The sequence below is a fragment of the Dioscorea cayenensis genome, unplaced genomic scaffold (assembly GCF_009730915.1).
Source record: "Dioscorea cayenensis subsp. rotundata cultivar TDr96_F1 unplaced genomic scaffold, TDr96_F1_v2_PseudoChromosome.rev07_lg8_w22 25.fasta BLBR01000693.1, whole genome shotgun sequence".
NCBI lineage: Eukaryota > Viridiplantae > Streptophyta > Magnoliopsida > Dioscoreales > Dioscoreaceae > Dioscorea > Dioscorea cayenensis.
The window spans coordinates 119,082-129,086 of record NW_024087084.1 but is presented as its reverse complement, the minus strand read 5'-3'; the positions used below and the strand labels follow the sequence as shown (position 1 = coordinate 129,086).

The 10,005-nt window shown below is 43.8% G+C and overlaps 2 non-coding genes across 2 annotated transcripts; both read right to left on the bottom strand.

The window, feature by feature from the left end:
- Positions 1-8,430: 8,430 nt before the first annotated feature.
- Positions 8,431-8,537, bottom strand: LOC120254893. Its single transcript, XR_005534796.1, has one exon. It is a non-coding gene; the product is annotated as a small nucleolar RNA R71 (small nucleolar RNA).
- Positions 8,538-9,122: 585 nt separating this feature from the next.
- Positions 9,123-9,229, bottom strand: LOC120254886. The gene has a single exon (XR_005534789.1). It is a non-coding gene; the product is annotated as a small nucleolar RNA R71 (small nucleolar RNA).
- Between the last annotated feature and the right edge of the window lie 776 nt (positions 9,230-10,005).

The following is a 10,005-nucleotide window of genomic DNA, read 5'->3' as shown; positions in this document are numbered from 1 at the left end:
CGAAGTCAGGTAAAGATGTAGCGCCGGGGGTAGGAGCAGGTGCGTCCTCAGAGCCCCATCTCATCCGAGAGGAGCTCCATCTCAGACAGCCCCGTATGGGAGCCGTTTGAGGGGCTGTCTGAGATGGCACAGAGCCACTGGTTGGCTCTGTGTTCATCTCAGATGGCCACCATACGGCCCAGTAAGGCCGTATGCCCTTTAAAACCATTTAAAATTCCGAAAACTTTACCCAAATGATGTAAACATGGTGTGGCAAGGTCGAAGTCATCTCTAAACACGAATGAAATGTATAAAACGACGATCTAGTACATGAATTAACACCTAAACATGAGTTTCCCAAGAAGTTGCACAAATATACCACAATTTAAATGATGAGGGCACTATGCCAAGTGTGTGAGTATGAACTAATTCAAAAGTAAATCAAGTCTAAGAAATACAAGAATGGAAATGAAGTAAGACCTATAATACAAAAAAATGAAAGAAAACACCACCGACACTTGGGTTGCCTCCCAGGAAGCGCTTGTTTAATGTCACGAGCCTGACGTACCTTTTCCTTACCTCACGAGGGCTCAAAGAGTTTGAAACCACACCCGGTTTCCTTTGTAGTGCTATTATTGAAGTAAAATTTTAATCGTTTCCCATTGACCTTAAAATTACCATTTTCCGGGTGGTTTACCTCAACCGCTCCATGTGGGAAGACTTGAGTAACCGTGTACGGACAAGACCAACGTGATCTTAGCTTCCCAGGAAATAATTTCAGCCTAGAGTTGAACAACAGGACTTGATCGGCCACTTGAAATTACTTAGGGTGCTTGATGCGCCTGTCATGGTACTCCTTTACTTTTTATTTATAGAGCTTCAAACTCTCATATGCCGTGGAGCGCCACTCATCAAGATCATTCAGTTGGAGTTTCCTCTTGGAACCTGCAAGAGAAGAGTCGAGATTTAGGAACTTAATAGCCCAATAAGCTTTGTGCTCAAGCTCAACAGGTAGATGACAAGCTCAAAAAGGCGTACTTGAGAAGATCCCCTTGCATATATCCCGCAAGTGCGCGGGTTTGTCGAAGTAATAATCCTGGGCGAGCGGGAATCGAATCCACAGGGAGTAGGGCATAAAAATACTTAATTCGATTCTTAGCCATGTGAAAGATCAATGATGATGAGTGTGACAATGATTCAATTCTCAACAATAAAAACAACAAGTAAGAGAGCAAAAGTAAAGAAGGGGATAAGGCAATCGATAAAGATGGGGTACCCGGATAATGCTCCGCCTAGGATAATTGTTTCAAGTGCAAGAACCCTCTATTATGCTTCCTAATTAATGCAATGGTGAGTCATGGAGATCCTTAATTACATAGTCCCAAATCTAAGGTCAACTATGCCTAACTCTATACATGTCCCGGAGGAGAAATCGAACAATCTCAACACCTCACACTCGCATAGAGTCGCAATGAGCTCTAGGGATTCCAGGTGATAAATCTCTTCCTAATTATAGACCTAACCCTTTGGTCCAGATGGAAGGTCCCTAACCACAATTGAGCCCTAGATACTAAGGTCACCTAAACGCTTCACTCCGTTACACGCGCAACTATGCCCTAGCGGAAGTTCGTCCCTTAGACTATTCAATCTATTATGACCGCAAAGAACTCGAGGAACGGAGGTAGAATCTATCACGTCAGATGGGAAAAGGGATGCTCTTGTACCTCTCGACTCACCCTCTCAACCCTCTCCAACCTAGCTTTGTCTAACACTCGTGGTGTGTCACTCACTCACAAGGTTATCAACAAGAACTCTCAACCCTAGTGTCACTCTAGGGGAAATGTTCATACAATCAAGCATTCAAGGTTGGAACTCACAACAAACATTAATTTATTGAAAGCATAATAAAGAGATTCAAATAAACGAATACATCCTAGGGTTCACAAATATCCAAGTACCCACTAGGGGTTTAGCTCTCCATGGACCTAAGTACAATCAAAGAAATAGAATGTAAAAGCAATAAATCCATAAAGAAACCCCCACGATAGTCGTGTCGGTGGTCTTGTGGAAAGTCCACTACTCGTCGTCCAAGGATTCCCTCGTCCGGTATAGGATACGCCTCGACGGAAGCTCCCCTACCAACCTTCTTCCTCAGGAATGACGATGTCGGAGCCGTAGAACCTCTACAAAACCTTGGCCAATACCCCTCAAAACCTAAGCCAAAGCCCTCTCTCAAGTTGGGGAAAAGATGGAGAAAAGAATACTAAAATTGGGGCTGATTCGGCTTTAAATAAGGCTGGAATCAGGCGACTACATGGGCGTGGATACTTCACGCGCCCGTGCGGAATTTCCACACGGGCATGGATAATTTCCACACGCCCGTGTGGATCCTCTGAACTCCTGTTTTCTCGGCCGGCTGTGAACAGTACTGCTACAGTACTTGTTAGCGTGTTGCTATAGTGCTCTTCTATAGTATCCGGCCTGAATAGCTTCCCGAATCCATACTTTCATCGGAGTAACGCAAATGGGCACACGTTCACATCGTGGATCACTTACTTCTTCAATGATAGGCACATTGGTGGAACTCTTGTTCTATGTGCATAAGTCAGAATGCTTGAGTGTGACTGCCTTTATGCCCCTCCAAATGGATGTGTCAAACTCGAATACGAGGAGGTTGGCACACACTCTAGCATCTCATATCGACCTATGTCTTTGCGTTTGAACCTTAGCAAGATTTCCTCTAATGTTGGCTTCTTTTCTTCATACATGTCCCCACAACCCTACCTGCACGAAAGTAACATAAAAACACACATATTAGTGTAAAAACCCAAGAAAAGTAATGCTCAACATAAGGAATGAACGCTTCGCATTCATATCGCACAAGCACTTATCAAACTCCCCCACAGTTAAGCTTTTGCTTGTCCTCAAGCAAAAATTAAAACGTTATGTGCATCAATGAAAAAAATATTGAAAGTGCTTGGCCTTAGGTTCATTAAAATATACAAAGAGAGCATTCTAAAAGTGAGGGAAATTTCAACACTAAATACGAAAAATCAATGCTTTAGCTAAAAACTTGAATCAAAAAGGAAACAAAACCCGAAATCGTGTAGATGTGTGAACTCACTCAAAACAACCCAAGGTATACTCCTCAAAGTTCTAAGTACAAGGGACTTATTTATGTACAAAAGTGACAACAATTTCAAAGATGGTAGTAGCTTCACACATCCTCTAAGGTAGCCCTTTCAAAAGCGGCCGCTAAGGTGGCTTTTCACACTTTCGAGGTGGTAGCTCTTTCTACCGGAGTGGTACCTTTCACTCATCCTATGAGATAGCTCTTTCTCTCATTAGGGCATAGGTAGTATCCGACTTATGAGAGTAGCTTCATACTTCATAGGTGGTAGCTCTTTCCACCCAACAAGCACAAATAAACAATAAAACATTTTTTTTTTTAGAATTTAACACAAGAAACAACTATAACTAAACCCTTTAACATCGAACTTGAGTTTCCAAACGAGTTTAAAAAGTGAGTAGTGCACTAAGTGTAAATCGGGCAAAAATTCATAGAAATTCAAGCAAGAACTAGAGCATGAAAACAATCAATTGTAGAAATTCTCTTAAACTCAAGAATACAATCCTTGCAACTAAGGTCAACCGCCATTGGCTATGTGAGCATATATCAATCAAGAAAAATAGAAAAAAATGTGTGCATTATCAAACTCCCCACCACACTTAAGTTGAACATTGTCCCCAATGTACACATGCAAGCTCACTCAAAATATATATGGTTCAAAAGCAAATGTGGGAGAAGCAATCAAAACAATACTCCCTTGACTCCTAGTGTTGCGTTTGATGAAGCTAATTCCATGGTGGTAGTGTTCCGACGGGTTGTGAAGCTCACACGGCTAAGTGCCTAAGCACCTTGGCCGTGCCCATGACTAAGTCTCAATTCCCAAGAAGACAAGACCATCTGCACGCATACATGAGGGAGTTTAGTGAAGCTCAATAAAAACAAAATATCTCGAGTATATATAAAAGATAGACAAAGAATACAACCCGAGATGCAAAATGAAAATAAACTCAGAAGGAGAATCCTTTCTGAGTGAACAAGTCTAAAATAAAAATGCAACATAAAGAAAATGAGGAAAAACAAAGTCAATTGCTAGTGAAGACGCACATGGTGGGTCCACCGGTGCCGGGGTAGGGGATGAGGGAGCAGGAGGAATTGATGGGGCCTGAGGAGTCCTTGGCCACAAGACAAATGATGAGGCGACATCGCGCTCTAAGATCTTCTGTAATACATCGAAAGGTGCCATGAACTTTGTGTATTGAGTGGCCTGCGTATCCCTAATCTCTGCAATCTCAGCTCGAGCCTCAGCTACCTCCGTCCGTATCACCCCCAAAGCGCTCTCGAGCCTCTCAAAGCGATCATAAACTCGAGATGGTGAAAATATACGCACGGGGGGTGGTTCCTCTGCCACTGGAGGTGCCTCGGTCTCTATTGGGGCTGGCTGAGGCTCGGGAGTGGGCTGAGATGCCCCGGCGTCATCACCCTCATCCTCAGCTATCTCTGGAGCAGGTAGCACTAACGAAAAAACCCCTGTCCGAACCCTGCGGACCATGCCCATCAACCTCATCGTCTCTAGGCTAAGGGCAGCAGGTATACTCATTTTCTCAGCCCCGCGAATTGAATCCAAGAGATCTATGCCTAGCATTCATCTTGTAATGTAGGGGCCCGAGAAGATCGCTACCAGTCTAGCATAGTGCCCCTGATGTCTAATGTACTATGCCATGATGTGCCCTAAGTGAAGTGGTACGTGCTGCATCATCGAGTACAGATACAGTAATTCCTATCGGCTCAGAACACCAGTGCTATCACCACGGCCATTCACCGACCTACTCATGATGGCATGTAAATATCTGTATGCAGATCGGGAAAGGCACATGGCCTTGGACACCCCCGGCTCGTACTGACCGTGACCACATAGCACTCTGTAAGCTCTTTGCGGGATCAAGGTTCTAGGATAATCAGTCGGTAACTGAGCGTACTCCTCCGTATCTGTGAATGCCTCCTCATACAAGCCAAATCGTACTGAAAACTGAGTGACGCTCAAGGTATGGCGATGTCTAAATACTCTGAACTGAATGGTATCCAAACTGTCAAAGCTGCGTAAGATCTATCAAATTCGAATGATGGTAGTACCTCCAGTGCAAAATCTCGGATGGCGGGCTCTCTAATTGTCAATAACTGCCGCAAACCTCCTGCTGAAATGAGATCCTCTACCTCATCAGTGAACTCATCTCCCTGCTGTAGATCTCGCAGTATAGTCGTGTCCAGGAATCGACTCTGTCCAAACCAGAGTCTCGACAAGCGCTCATAGCGAACCTGATGCTCTGGAATTGCAAACCTCATACCCTCAGGCTCAGGGGATGACTCACGCGGCCTCTTATCAGCTTGCTTCTTTGATCGAGGTGCCATAATCTGCAAAATTTGAAACGAAATCGATCAAACAAGTTGATAAAATAATACTACAGAAATCCACACGGGGCATGAGAACCGCACGGCCGCGCTCTAAAAATCAAACAATACAACTTAAAAATACTTCTAACTTCATTCTAAACATCAATCATCCTTCTAATTGAAGAAACAAAGCATTATTAACCAGATTAATCAATGGAAACCATGAATTGGCAAAGAAAACGATGAATAGGGCTTACCGACAAGATGGGATGAGAAATGAAGAACCGGCAGGAAAACCTCACAAAAATCCTATCAATTTAGCACTATGAAATTAGAGAATGATGTGAGAGTGTTTTCAGACGAATAGAGGTCATGAAGAGGGAGAGAAACTAATCTTCTTTAAAAAGGACTCACGACCCTTGATGTTCTGTGCATCCACACGGGCGTGCGGTAATTACCCACGCCCGTGCGCTTCATTATAAAAGAGCCTGATAAGTGTTTGTGCGATATGAATGTGAAGCGTTCATTCCTTATGTTGAGCATTACTTTTCTCAGGTTTTACATTAATATGTGTGTTTTTATGTTACTTTTATGTAGGTAGGGTTGTGAGGCCGAGTATGAAGGAAATTGTCCAATGTGGATCATAATGCACCTATTTTGGAGGAGATCTTGCTAAGGTTCAAACGCGAAGACATAAGTCAGGTGTGAGATGCTAGAGTGTGTGCCAATCTCCTCGTATTCGAGTGAGCACATTCATTTAAAGGGGCACAAAGGCAGTCCCACTCGAGCATTCTGATTTATGCATATAAGAACAAGAGATCCACCAACGTGTACATCATTGAAGAAGCAAGTGATTCACGACATAAACGTGTGCCCGTTTGTGTTACCCCAATGAAAGTATGGAATTCGGGAGTATTTCCGGCAGAGTACTATAGCAGCCCGGCCGAGAAATTAGAGAAACAGAGAATCCACACGGGCGTGTGGAAATTATCCACTCCCGTGTGGAAATTCCACAGGGGTGTGTGACATAATACACGCCCGTGTAGTCGCCCGATTCCAGCCCTATTTAAAGCCGATTTCAGCCCTGATTTCAGCATTCTTTTCTCCATCTTTTCCCCAACTTGCAAGAGGGCTTCGGCTAGGGTTTCAAGCGGTATTGGCCAAGGTTTTGGAGAAGTTCTACGGCTCCGACATCGTGATTCCATTAGGAAGAAGGTTGGTAGGGGAGCTTCGATCGAGGCGTATCCTATACCAGACGAAGAAATCCTTGGACGACGAGTAGAGGACTCTCCACAAGACCATCGACACGACCATCGAGGCGGTTTCTTTATGGATTCTTTGCTTTTACATTAAATTTCTTTGATTGTACTTAGCTCTATGGAGAGCTAAACCCCTAGTGGGTACTTGGGTGATTGTGAACCCTAGGATGTACTCGTTTCATTGAACTTCTTTATTATGCTTTTAATAAATTACTGTTTATTGTGAGTTCCAACCTTGAATGCTTGATTGTATGAACATTTCCCCTAGAGTGACACAAGGGTTGAGAGTTCTAGTTGGTAACCTTGTGAGTGAGTGACACACCACGAGCATTAGACAAAGCTAGGTTAGAGAGGGTTGAGAGGATGAGTCGAGAGGTACAGGAGCGTCCTCTTACCCCTCCGACGTGATAGATTCTACCTCCGTTCCTTGAGTTCTTTGTGGCCATAATAGATTGAATGGTCTAAGGGATGAACCTCCGCTGGGGCCTAGTTTCGCGTGCAATGAAGTGAAGCGTTGAGGGGATCTTAGTATCTAGGGCTTAATTGTGGCTAGGGACCTTCCGCCTTGACCAAAGGGTTAGGTCTATAATTAGGAAGCGATTTATCACTTGGAATCCCTAGAGCCCATTGCAACTTTATTCGAGTGCGAGGTTGAGAGGTTACTTAATCTCTCCTCCGGGACATGAATAGAGTTAGGCATAGTTGACCTTAGATTTGTGACTATGTATGTAAGGATTTCCACGACTCACCATTGCATCGATTAGGAAGCATAATAGAGAGTTCTTGCACTTGAAACGATTTTCCTAGGTGAAGCATCATTCGAGTACCCCATCTTTATCGATTGCCTTACCCTTTTCTTTATTCTTGCTCTCTCACTTGTTTCTTTTATTATTGAGAATTGAATCAATTTCACACCAATCATTATTGATTTTTCACATAGCTAAGAAGCAAATTAAGTATTTTCATTCCCTACTCCCTGTGGATTCGATCCCGCTCACCCGGGATTATTACTTCGACAAACCCGTGCACTTGCGGGATATAAGCAAGGGGAACTTGTCAAGTTTTTGGCGCCGTTGCCGGGGAGTTAGGCGTTTAGAGATATTTTGCACTTTGTTTTCTTAGCTATTTCACTACACATTCTATTTAATATCTTCTTATTCTGTCATCGTTCTAATTTTCTTTTTCTTTACTTTTGGTGCAGCTCCAGGTTATGACCCGAGGGAATCCATCAATATTGATTGAAGGAGACCCTAAGCTTGAACATACACTTCGAAGGAAAGGGAAAGAACCTGTACAAGAACAGTCTAATCCAGCTGATTTGGAAGTAGAAGGATCTGACAACATGGCAGAACAAAATGAGCAACAACGGACACTATCTGATTATGCCAGACCTTCAATGTTGGGGACACAATCGAGTATTGTGCATCCCCCAATCACAGCTCAGAATTTCGAGCTAAAGCCGGCATTCATCCATATGCTGCAGTAGTCCGCACAATTCAACAGTTTGGCCTATGATGATCCAAACAGTCACATAGAGAGCTTCCTCGAGGTGTATGACATGCTGAAGATAAATGGTGTGACAGATGATGCCATCAAATTGAGAGCCTTCCCATTTTCCTTAAAGGGGAAAGCAAAGCAGTGGCTATACTCATTACCTAAGGCTTCAATCACTACATGGGAGGAGATGGTAGAAGCTTTTCTAACCCGTTATTTTCCTCCCAGAAAAATCGAGCAAAGCTTAGGAATGTGATCTCATCCTTTATGAAGTTGGAATTGGAGTCTCTATTTGAGACATGGGAAAGGTTCAAGGAACTCCTGCGCAAGTGCCCGCAACATGGATTCCCGGAGTGGATGATTGTTCAAACCTTCTATAATGGTTTGAACGCGAGTACAAGGCAACTCTTGGATGCGGTGGTAGGAGGTCCTTAGGTAGCAAGACCCCCAACGAGGCACGTTAATTGATTGAGGAAATGGGGTTAAATAGCTAACAGTCTAATCCAGCTGATTTGGAAGTAGAAGGATCTGACAACATGGCAGAACAAAATGAGCAACAACGGACACTATCTGATTATGCCAGACCTTCAATGTTGGGGACACAATCGAGTATTGTGCATCCCCCAATCACAGCTCAGAATTTCGAGCTAAAGCCGGCATTCATCCATATGTCTGCGATGAGTCCGCACAATTCAGCAGTTTGGCCTATGATGATCCAAAAGCAGATCACATAGAGAGCTTCCTCGAGGGTGTGTGACATGCTGAAGATAAATGGTGTGACAGATGATGCCATCAAATTGAGAGCCTTCCCATTTTCCTTAAAGGGGAAAGCAAAGCAGTGGCTACACTCATTACCTAAGGCTTCAATCACTACATGGGAGGAGATGGTAGAAGCTTTTCTAACCCGTTATTTTCCTCCCATAAAATCAGCAAAGCTTAGGAATGTGATCTCATCCTTTATGAAGTTGGAATTGGAGTCTCTATTTGAGACATGGGAAAGGTTCAAGGAACTCCTGCGCAAGTGCCCGCAACATGGATTCCCGGAGTGGATGATTGTTCAAACCTTCTATAATGGTTTGAACGCGAGTACAAGGCAACTCTTGGATGCGGTGGTAGGAGGTCCTTAGGTAGCAAGACCCCCAACGAGGCACGTTAATTGATTGAGGAAATGGGGTTAAATAGCTACCAGTGGAATACTAGGGAAAAGAAAAAAGTGGCCGGACTCCATGAAATTGATGCGGTAACTTCATTGGCTGCCCAAGTGGAGAGTTTGAGTAAGAAGCTAGATCTTATAGCTTCGAATAGAGTTGCGGCCGTTACAAATTGTACCGGTTGTGGTGGAGGACATGCTCCTTCCGATTGCCCAATCGTCGTAGGTGATGTTTCTTCAGTTGAGAATGTTGACTTTGTAGGTAATGGAATGAGACCTCAAGGGAATCTATACAACAACACCTACAATTCAGGTTGGAAGAATCATCCCAACTTTTCATGGAGTAATCAAGGACCACAGAAGACCATGGGGCCATCGGGGTCCCAACAACAACAACAAGCCCCTCAAGTGGAAAACAGAATTTCAGGTTTGGAAACCCGAATGACGGATTTGGAGAAGCACTTGGCTAGATTTGTTCAATCGGCAAATACAAGGTTTGAATCAGTCGAGGCTACACTTCGCAATCACACCGCCTCCTTGCACAACCTTGAAAATGAAGTGGGGCAAATTGCGAAATCTCTTTCCGAAAGGCCACATGGAAGTTTACCAAGCAACACAGAAACCAACCAGAGAGAACATGTGAAGGCGATCGCTTTGAGAAGCGG